Below are 12,554 nucleotides of genomic sequence, written 5' to 3' on the forward strand. Positions count from 1 at the left end.
TGGCATGTGGAGGAGAACATGGATTGTTGTTTGTGGTAAGGTTTGTTGGGTACGTGTTTATATAAAAATAGAAGCGTATAGACATACATATATATCTTGAGAAGGTGCACATGTCGGCCTAGTGCATTTATGCAAGGGTACATATAAATGTGGTTGTTCAGATAAATGCAGGGACACATGGACATACATATATATGTATATAGATATATATGTAGTTCAAAATAGTATATAGTTACATGTGTATATGGAAATACATAGATAGAGGAGCATGTATATGTATATGCATATACACACATGCATATATACCTACATACATATATATATACATAAATAGATAAATAGATACATATATGTAGTTGAGAACAGTATATACTTACATATGTGCATATGCAGATACATATATACAGAAAAACATATATGTATATGTATATACACATATGCATATATACTCACATCCACATGTGTGTGTGTGTATGCAAATAGATACAAGTATATGTACAAAGATTAATTTAAAGAAGTTAGCATTGTCATGACTTGAACTTCAATTTTGCTATGTAAATATAGAAGAGGTGGCAACAAAGTGCACATAGAATTGTAATTCGAATAGAAAAGAAAAACCATAGACATGTACATTGGATTAAAATTGTGGACATATGTTTATGCATACAGATGGGCAAATATAAAGGTGTCATATGGGTATATGCATGAAGTTGTGGTACCAAAAAGGTGCCACACTTCAAAAAAAAATTAAAAAGTGCATAAGGCGCATGCATTATAGGGCGCACGCCTTATAAGGCATGTGCCTTATAAAGCATATGTGCATTATAAATAGCAAAAAAAACCTTGCTCCACATTTCTGCATTCCAAACCCGCATTTTGGCATTTTTGGGTGCTATTTTCTTGCGCTCACCCTTTGTAAAAACTTGAAATTGGGCACTAAGTTGTCCATCTCTCATCAAAATGTCGCCACGCCATTGAAGAGCTCAAAGAGGTATGTATTTTTATTTTCTTATTGTCATTTTTTTTATTAATTTGAAGATTAAACTAGGTTTATTGATTTAAATTTATTTTCATTATCAAAAAATGAGATTAGATAAGAAAATTTTGAAAACACTCAATCACCTCCTCATGAAGACCATATTGAAGAAGAAGCACATCAAGAACCTCCTACAATCCCTAGACACCCCATAGGTACACAAGAAAACCTATTAGGTCAAATAGAAAATAGCCAAAAAGAGCTTGAAGGTTTAATCAGAAGGCTAAAAGATCCCACTGGAACAAACTCCCATAGGACAAACCTTGCCAATTCTTTGCAATCTATTGTATCTCACATACAATTTGTGAGTGGCCAAATAAATGTTTGGTCTCATAAGAAGGAAGAACAAAAGCAATTTTATGCTGACAAATTATCATATGCGGCATTGAAGAAAAAGAAAATTAATAAATTTGACTTGTGTGCTCTTTTTACGGACCCCTGAACGAATCAACCTTTACACCCTGGATGTAGGAGATTCCCTATTCATTAGTGTCATCATGAAGGGATTAAGAACAATTTTTGGGATAGGTGGTGGATGGTATTTGATCAGCCCCCATGCAATAATCATGAGGTACCCCAATACTTTTTGAGAAAATTGTACTATGAGTTTGTCCTTAATGAGATCCCAAACTATTTTGATTTTCTAGATTTCCAAGGTAGAGGTGGGGGTTCCTCGCATGATAGAGAGGGTGCAGAGCGTGATCCAAATCTCCCACCAAGACCCTTGTCTGGACCTATGGTGGAGCATGTTATTATTCCTTCCATTATGAAGCAGAGTATTGAGGTCGAAACTCTAGACTCGATTAGCTCACTCACTCAGACCCTTATACAGTATGCTAGTCCTCTAGTAGAGGGTGATGCGAGTGATGATGTTGATTCTTCTAGGCATCGAGTTCCAGCTCATTTTTGTTGATCTTGTGGTTCTCTTTGCACTTATGATCCTAATAGTTTTGAGAATGCACGTGCACGAGCGGAGTTTGCTACAGAGAACATTGTCATGACAGAATCCTTGCTGAATGAAACATTTGGCATTGATACCTAGGTGAATTTCATTACAAGTTCATTTCATTCTTTTTATTAAATCTTATATGTAAATTTGAGAATATATCTAAATTAGTAAATTATTATGATAAAAAATCAGGGTCAAAGTGTTCACAATACTAGCAACATTCCTGTAGCACCCTTTTTCACTACTTCATCGACTCCACAGGTATACAACAAGTGAAAAAATATAATTATTATATGTAGATAGTTGAACCTTATGTGAATGATTTTCTAATTACTCATTTTGGATGTCAAATAGTTTGATGCTATAGCTTCAACATCAACACCTCATAGTGTATTTCATCGACAATCTTTCACCCAGGTAAACAATTTATCTTTAATGTTGTTATTAAATAATATAGATAGTTTTGCCGATTAATCAATATACTTTGTTTAATTTTTAGATGTTGAATGTAGAGACTCCTCCTTTTGTCCGCGCGTCAATGGAGTGCGGTGTTGCTGCAACAATAGCAAGTTCAACTGCTTTAACAGAAGTATGAGACATATTTGTAAATTTAGTAAATTTAGCATTACATTTGTTATCTTAATAACATGTTATTGAAAATTTTAACGACACTTGTATTTAGTTTAATTTATATTGTGATGCTTACAGGAGGGGCTTGTCACTCCAGATCATGAACGTGCACCTGTTGTGGATGAACATCATGATTATTTGTATGCGGTAAGTGACTATTCTATTATATGTCATTCTAAAATTCAATTTTTGTATATGCTAACATCATTCTTTTCATTGTATCAGGTGGAGTTACAAAAAAGTCTGGAGAGGAGGTCGAGTGGACGTACTCGAAAGACACCTGCATCATATACATCTCCATCCCCTCGACAGGCAAAGATATCTCGTGATCTATTTCCATCCCCTAGAGGGAAATGAATAGAATAGGGTCCTATGTTGTATGCCTATATGGCAATTTTGAACATATGTTTTGTATTACGAATATGTGACATTCTATCGCCATATGGCTTTTGGCAAGCTCCTATTTGACTTTATTGGATACCATGTTGTATGCCTATATGGAAAATTTGAACATATGTTTTGTATTACGAATATGTGACATTCTATGTCCATATGGCTTTTGGCAAGCCCCTATTTGACTTTATTGGATATCATGTTGTACGCCTTTATAGCAATTTTGAACATATGTTCTGTTTTATGAATATGTGAAATTATAAGTCCATATGGCTTTTGGCAAGCCTATTTGTTTGTATTGGATATATTTGATAGTTTTAACGGTATACAATGTTGCATGGATTTGTAGCTTTTTGGTTAATGCAAATCATTTATTATGGTTATCCATAATTGCAGTACAAATGATTAGATGAATAATTGCACAAAGTTTATTATTACTTAAGCTTTGAACCTAAATATGTGTTTGTAATCCAAGACACAAGCCATCCCAACACGTACAATCTGACGGTTCGGTGCCGCAACACGACCCCGTAGGATCAGACGGATCGTTCTTATGATTAACGGGCACGGAGAAACGCGATGCCGAATATTGACAACTTTGAGCAATTTGAGCACTTGGGCAATTTGGTTGCTAGGGTGTGGCCCGCAACGATCGGGTGAGTTGGAGAGCAAAAAGAAGGCATTCTGAGTGTAAACTCGGCCACCCCGATGCGTCCGAGCTGATGGTTTGGTGCCACAACGAGCGGATTGAAAGATGGGGCATTGTGCAACTTTTCATTAAACTCATCTATCGCTTTTTGTCGCGACCGAGAAAGAGTCGCCATGAGCAAATGGATCCGAGTCTACCCAAACTGAGAGAGGCCTTTTTAGAGTGCCATAACACGACCCCATAGGATCAAACAGATCGTTCTTATGATTAAAGGGCACAGAGAAACGTGATGCTGAATATTGACAACTTTGAGCATTTTGAGCACTTGGGCGATTTGGTTGCTAGGGTGTGGCCTGCAACGATCGAGTGAGTTGGAGAGAAAAAATAAGGCATTCCTAGAGTAAACCCGGCCACCCCAACATGTACGAGTTGACGGTTCGGTGCCTTGACCAGCGGATTGAAAGATGGGGCATTGTACAACTTTTCATTAAACTCATCTGACGCTTTTTGTCGCGACCGAGAAAGAGTCACCACAAGAAACTAGATCCGAGTCTACCCAAACTGAGAGAGGCTTTTTTAAAGTGCCATAACACAACCCCATAGGATCAGACAGATCATTCTTATGATTAACAGGCACAGAGAAACGCGGTGCTGAATATTGACAACTTTGAGCATTTTGAGCTCTTGGGCGATTTGGCTGCTAGGGTGTGGCCCACAATGATCGGGCAAGTTGGAGAGAAAAAAGAAGGCATTCCCAACATAAAACCGGCCACCCCAATGCATACAAGCTGATGGTTCGGTACCGCGACAAGCGGATTGAAAGATGGGGCATTGTACAACTTTTCATTGAACTCATCTGTCGCTTTTTGTCGCGACCGAGAAAGAGTCACCACGAGCAACTGGATCCGAGTCTACCCAAACCGAGAAAGGATTTTTTAGAGTGCCATAACATGACCCTGTAGGATCAGATAGATTGTTCTTATGATTAACGGGCACAGAGAAACGTGATGCTGAATATTGACAACTTTGAGCATTTTGAGCACTTGGGCGATTTGGTTGCTAGGGTGTGGCCCGCAATGATCGGGCGAGTTGGAGAGAAAAAAGAAGGCATTCCTAGTGTAAACCCAACCACCCTGATGTGTACGAGCTAACGGTTCGGTGCCGTGATGAGTGGATTGAAAGATGGGGCATTGTGCAACTTTTCATTGAACTCATCTGTCACTTTTTGTCGCGACCGAGAAAGAGTCGCCACGAGCAACTAGATCTGAGTCTACCCAAACCAAGAGAGGATTTTTTAGAGTGCCATAACACGACCCCGTAAGATCAGACGGATCATTCTTATGATTAATGGGCACGGAGAAACGCGATGCCGAATATTGACAACTTTGAGCATTTTGAGCACTTGGGCGATTTGGCTGCTAGGGTGTGGCCCGCAATGATCAGGTGAGTTGGAGAGAAAAAAGAAGGCATTCCTAGCGTAAACCCAGCCACCCCAATGCGTACAAGCTGACGGTTCGGTGTCGCGATGAGCAGATTGAAAGATGGGGCATTGTGCAACTTTTCATTGAACTCATTTGTCGCTTTTTGTCATGGCCGAGAAAGAGTCGCCATGAGCAACTGGATCCGAGTCTACCCAAACCGAGAGAGGCTTTTTTAGAGTGCCATAACATGAACCTATAGGATCAGATGGATTGTTCTTACATGTCACTAACATCAAGAAAAACCATGCCGAATTTTGATAATTTTTCACACTTTGAGTGATTGACAACAAATGAGCATTATTTACATATTTTACCATATTAATAGGGTATACTTCACGAAATGATCCCATGTGATCTCTAATGATCCAAAATGACATTATTTACATAAAATCATACAAAATAAGACAAAAACATAATTTTTTATATTACAATGCCTCGAGTAGTCAAAAATACAAGTCATGTACATATATCCAAATAAGATTGATATTACAATTTTTTACATTTACTTTTAATCCAATGAACCATCTGGATCTTCTCTACTCTTTATCATGTCTAGTATGGCCTCATGGTCAGACTCATGAACCTTCCATAGGTTCTTGTTGAGTGGTCTACCCCCATATCTGATCAAATGAACATTTGAAGCTACAACAAGGTTAGAATAATGAAGAATCTTCCTATGTGTCTCGAAGTCCTCGAACAACCACAAGTTAGACTTTTTCACTGGGTACCTTCTCAGCCATGTACCAATAACAACTACTGATCCTATGGGGTACTCAATATTTTCTCCATCTACCACAGGGCGATCCAAATTCTTTTTGCGTCCACACAATGACACAGGTAATAATATGTTCCTTCTTCATTGTCTTCAGCTGCAATTACTGCATAAACATGCCCTGCAATGATAAAGTGAGAAGAATTTAGCAAACAACTAAGGTAAAATATTAAAGTAAAAAAACTGCATGTGGATAATTTACCTGGTTGGACTAAATCTGACACATGGTCAAAGTCAATTGATGCTTCCATCTGTGTGAGTTGTAGTGCACTCGAAGGTTGGTATGTCTCAAGTGGGATTAGAGGTCTCATACACCATTCGTCCACCCACTCCTTTGACTCACAGTCATTATAGGCACCATCTCTACATGAAGAACAATAACATGCCATCTGTCGTGTATGGATAGTCCATGAACCTGCATTAGAGCTTATGAAAGAGTGTAGCTCACTCGATCCTGTCAATGTACAACAATATTCTAATTTTGCAATGTTAGTATCATCTACCAACCAAAAAAATCTGCGAACTAAAGACTTACCTTGATTACCTGGACCAATTGTACCATTGCACCATTGAACAATTGATTTTGCATCTTTCAAGTTTGCATTCCCTTTGTACTTTAACTCTTCTCATGCTAAAGCTCTTTTAATACATGCTCCTGCACCATCATGCTCCCCTTTTCCATGCCCAGCCTCAGAGAAATTCCACATATGTTGAATAGCAGTCAACTTATGCATCCTACTCAACCAATAAAACATCCAGGAGTTCTTAAATTGCGATGCACAATTATTTGACCATATGATATGTTGACGGAATGATATGCCTCGGCTAGCCAAATCATCATAGAATATCTGAAAACAACCTTGCACAAACTCTGTAGAGTGTGAGCGATCATCACTGATGTAATGATACTCCCTCAATATCTTCCTATCCTCTTCCATACTATCATGTGCATGAATGAATGCTATATGCACAAATATGGCAACTTGTGTGGAGTTGTAATATTCTGATTGCACCTTGTTCTACGGTTGTAGTGTGTAGTTCTCTGCAAAGTCAACAATTGAAACGATTGTTTGAAGTGGAAATGTGTCCTTGCATAGCTTAAATTGTGAGTCCAGCCAACGAGCTCGATGGTTATGCCTTGCATACTCATACACTATATTCTCATGAAATATGCCCATAAATTGATACACTGGAATCTTCTCACTAACCAATTCACACCTTTTTGCTTCTTTTCCATCTTTTAGCATGTAGGCCATTGTCTTATATTTTCCAAATTCTACTAATTCATTACCAATTTCTTGTCCAATATCCATATGTTGACAAATTTGTAAATGTCGCAATACACCACAATCAACACATGTGCCATCCAAGCAACACTTATTGTAATATACTTGACCATCTACTCTTTCACATAAGATGCTAGATATGAATTCCCTTGAAGATGTTGGTGGACCATTTATGTTGCATTCCTGCAAAACATTATTAGCATGCAAATCTATACATATGCATTGATAAACATCATAATGGTTAGAAAATTCAATATGTACTCTACAACAACGAGTTGTGCATGTGTGATTTATTTTGACATAAAAAGGCTTTACCATTTCAAAGAACCTTTGACTAATTTTTATTTGAGGATACATACGTTGAAACTTGGCAAAAAATTGTGTTTGAGTCATATCCAAAAAATGTTTTGGATGTGGATCATGGATTTTACTACCAATCCTCCTTCTTACAACATCTCTTTGATTTGGAGAGACCCTTATGTTATTCTTCCAAAAATCTTCAATTAGGGATCTCAAGGCTTCAACAATTGCTTTATCTTTCCGTGGTAATCTACCGGAAAATGCCCATAACTCATTGTTATATGGATCCTCTGCTCTTTGTCACCTTCCCAAAGCTCTCATTAGAGTTTGTCTACTTATCTTCAATTGTTTACTTGTCTTTCTAAGGAGGCGAGCTTTCTTAGTTTGAGTGCTTACAATTGTTGATGTAATGACACGTTGTGTGGCATTACTATCTTTTGTGCGTGAGTTAGAACCAACAATATCATATGCATTCATCAGATTCTTCACAATAGATTTGTCGCTTGATTCAATCGATGTTCTTAGCCCAAGAATCTTCATTATAGGCTTAAATTTCAGATTTCTCATCATTTCAACAAATAGTTGACATCTTCCTGTCTCATTTAAAGGCTCAAAAAATATTTTCCATATCCGGTTAGCATGTCTTTGACAAGTACGCTTCGGAAACTTGTCAACCATTGGTTTCAAAACATTAGCATCAATATCAATCAAATACTTAGGCTTTCTATGCAAAACTCTAGGAGGTGTTCTCAAACTTTGAGTTATCTCAAGATTAGGAATGTCAACAACATTAGGGATAGGTGGCATACCTTCAAGCGGAGATGAAAATGATGACATACCTTGAAATTGAGGTGTACAAGATGGTGTAGCTCCAATACTTGATGTCAGTCATGAAGTACTTGCAACATCAAATGTCATAGAGGGAGTGCATTCAATATGAGATGTTGTAGACACCAATGGTGTGCCAATAAGAGATGGTGTGCCTTCATTGAGATGTAAGAGATGGGGTGCCTTCAACTTGAATTGTTGTAGACATGCTCTCAACCTCGGGATTCAATTGTCTCATTGCACGAAGGTTTTGCATCCGTTGCCTTTGTGTGGCCAATTTTGTCTCTCTCTTAGATTGGATGGATATTTCATGTTCCTCTTCAATTGGCACCTCTTCAATTGACACCTCTTCTTCTATGGTATTCAATTTCCTTTGTTCATGAAGTTGCTTCATTCCTTCTCTTTTTTTTGCATTCTTAGCTTCACGCTCTTCCGATGTTACATTTTTTGGTCATTTCCTCGACATGATGATGATGTTGCATATGTTAAAATGGATATATGAAATTGAAATTATTTCATGTATTCCTTTTCTAAATTATTTCATAAGATCTTAAAAAGGATGTATGAAATTGCAAATTTTGTTTTAAACCACTAAACAATTAATTTTCTTATGCAACTTCCTTCAAATGCATTGTTAAATCTAATGTAAATCTAATAGGATTATAATCAATTTTGACTCACACTTTTATTCTAACATTTAAACAAAATAACACTTAATAAGTATTTGAATTCTAAAAACAAGAAAATATTACCTCAATTATTCAAATTTGATAAAAAAACTATGTTCTTCCTCTTTGATGTTGCCAAATGAAAAAAAAGGTGGTGGAGAGCTAATGGAATGTATAAAATAACCTTGCATAAAATGTCAACACCATGCAAAAAGCATTTTTTTGTCTGATCATGCGCAGAAAGAAGACAAAAAGAGAGAATGTGGGATTGGATCACGGGTCCCATATAACCGTTTTTTAGTGCAGCTCATTTGGCTAGTGCCAAATATGGTGCTAGCCAAATGACTTCCATTGAAATTTTTTACCTTAAACTAAACACTAACTATATACCCTATAACCTTTTTTTTGTGCAGCTCATTTGGCTAGTGCCAAATGACTTCCATTGAAATTTTTTACATTTGATAAATTTCTACTCTATACCCTATAACCTTTTTTTTGTGCAGCTCATTTGGCTAGCACCAAATATGGTGCTAGCCAAATGACTTCCATTGAAATTTTTTAACCTTTGATAAATTTCTACTCTATACCCTATAGTTTGACAACCACAACCATAAAAATTAAACCATATGACTCTTTAGGACATAATATGGTGTCTTAGGACACCATATGACCCCTTAGGACATAATATGGTGTTGTTATGGGTCGTATGGACACCTAAGGGGTCATATGATGTCCTATGGGGCCATAGGACACCATATGACCCCTTAGGTGTCGTTATGGGTCGTATGGTGTCGTAAGGGGTCATATGGTGTCCTATGACCCCTTAGGACACCATATGACCCCCTAGGACACAATAGGGTGTCGTTATGGGTTATATGGTGTCCTAAGGGGTCATATGGTGTCTTATGACCCCTTAGGACACCATATGACCCCTTAGGACACAATACGGTGTCGTTATGGGTCGTATGGTGTCCTATGACTCCTTAGGACACCATATGACCCCTTAGGACACAATATGGTGTCGTTATGGGTCGTATGGACACCTAAGGGGTCATATGGTGTCCTATGGAGCCATAGGACACCATATGACCCCTTAGGTGTCGTTATGGGTCGTATGGTGTCGTAAGGGGTCATATTGTGTCCTATGACCCCTTAGGACACCATATGACCCCCTAGGACACAATAAGGTGTCGTATGGTGTCCTATGACCCCTTAGGACACCATATGACCCCCTAGGACACAATAGGGTATCGTTATGGGTCATATGGTGTCCTAAGGGGTCATATGGTGTCTTATGACCCCTTAAGACATAATATGGTGTCGTTATGGGTCGTATGGTGTCCTAAGGAGTCATATGGTGTCCTATGACCCCTTAGGATGCCATATGACCCCTTACGACATAGTATGGTGTTGTTATGGGTTGTATGGATACCTAAGGGGTCATATGATGTCCTATGGGGCCATAGGACACCATATGACCCCTTAGGTGTCATTATGGGTTGTATGGTGTCGTAAGGGGTCATATGGTGTCCTATGACCCCTTAGGAAACCATATGACCCCCTAGGACACAATAGGGTGTCGTTATGGGTCGTATGGTGTCCTAAGGGGTCATATGGTGTCTTATGACCCCTTAGGACACCATATGACCCCTTAGGACACCATATGACCCCTTAGGACACAATATGGTGTCGTTATGGGTCGTATGGACACCTAAGGGGTCATATGGTGTCCTATGGGGCCATAGGACACCATATGACCCCTTAGGTGTCGTTATGGGTCGTATGGTGTCATAAGAGGTCATATGGTGTCCTATGACCCCTTAGGACACCATATGACCCCCTAGGACACAATAGGGTGTCGTTATGGGTCGTATGGTGTCCTAAGGGGTCATATGGTGTCTTATGACCCCTTAGGACACCATATGACCCCTTAAGACACAATATGGTGTCGTTATGGGTCGTATGGTGTCCTAAGGGGTCATATGGTGTCCTATGACCCATTAGGATGCCATATGACCCCTTAGGACACAATATGATGTCGTTATGGGTCGTATGGACACCTAAGGGGTCATATGGTGTCCTATGGGGCCATAGGACACCATATGACCCCTTAGGTGTCGTTATGGGTTGTATGGTGTCGTAAGGGGTCATATGGTGTCCTATGACCCCTTAGGACACCATATGACCCCCTAGGACACAAGAGGGTGTCGTATGGTGTCCTATGAACCCTTAGGACACCATATGACCCCCTAGGACACAATAGGGTGTCGTTATGGGTCGTATGGTGTCCTAAGGGGTCATATGGTGTCTTATGACCCCTAAGGACACCATATGACCCCTTCGGACACAATATGGTGTCGTTATGGGTCGTATGGACACCTAAGGGGTCATATGGTGTCCTATGGGGCCGTAGGACACCATATGACCCCTTAGGTGTTGTTATTGGTCGTATGGTGTTGTAAGGGGTCATATGGTGTCCTATGACCCCTTAGGACACCATATGACCCAATAGGGTGTCGTTATGGGTCGTATGGTGTCCTAAGGGGTCATATGGTGTCTTATGACCCCTTAGGACACCATATGACCCCTTAGGACACAATATGGTGTCGTTATGGGTTGTATGGTCTCCTAAGGAGTCATATGGTGTCCTATGACCCCTTAGGACACCATATGACCCCTTAGGACATAATATGGTGTTGCTATGGGTCGTATGGACACCTAAAGGGTCATATGATGTCCTATGGGGCCATAGGACACCATATGACCCCTTAGCTGTCGTTATGGCTCGTATGGTGTCGTAAGAGGTCATATGGTGTCCTATGACACCATATGACCCCCTAGGACACAATAGGGTGTCGTTATGGGTTGTATGGTGTCCTAAGGGATCATATGGTGTCTTATGACCCCTTAGGAAACCATATGACCCCTTAGGACACAATATGGTGTCGTTATGGGTCGTATGGACACCTAAGGGGTCATATGGTGTCCTATGGGGCCATAGGACACCATATGACCCCTTAGGTGTCATTATGGGTTGTATGGTGTTGTAAGGGGTCATATGGTGTCCTATGACCCCTTAAGACACCATATGACCCCCTAGGACACAATAGGGTGTCGTTATGGGTCGTATGGTGTCATAAGGGGTCATATGGTGTCTTATGACCCTTTAGGACACCATATGACCTCTTAGGACACAATATGGTGTCGTTATGGGTCATATGGTGTCCTAAGGGGTCAGCCATAGGACACCATATGACCCCTTAGGTGTCCATACGACCCATACCGACAGCATATTGTGTCCTAAGGGGTCATATGGTGTCCTAAGGGGTCATAGGACACCATATGACCCCTTAGGACACCATACGACCCATAACGACACCATATTGTGTCCTAAGGGGTCATATGGTGTCCTAAGGGGTCATAAGACACCATATGACCCCTTAGGACACCATATGACCCATAGGACACCATATGACCCCTTAGGTGTCGTTATGGATCGTATGGTGTCGTAAGGGGTCATATGGTGTCCTATGACCCCTTAGGACACCATATGACCCCCTAG

This window comes from Cryptomeria japonica, chromosome 8, assembly GCF_030272615.1.
Source record: "Cryptomeria japonica chromosome 8, Sugi_1.0, whole genome shotgun sequence".
In the NCBI taxonomy this organism is placed as follows: Eukaryota; Viridiplantae; Streptophyta; class Pinopsida; order Cupressales; family Cupressaceae; genus Cryptomeria; species Cryptomeria japonica.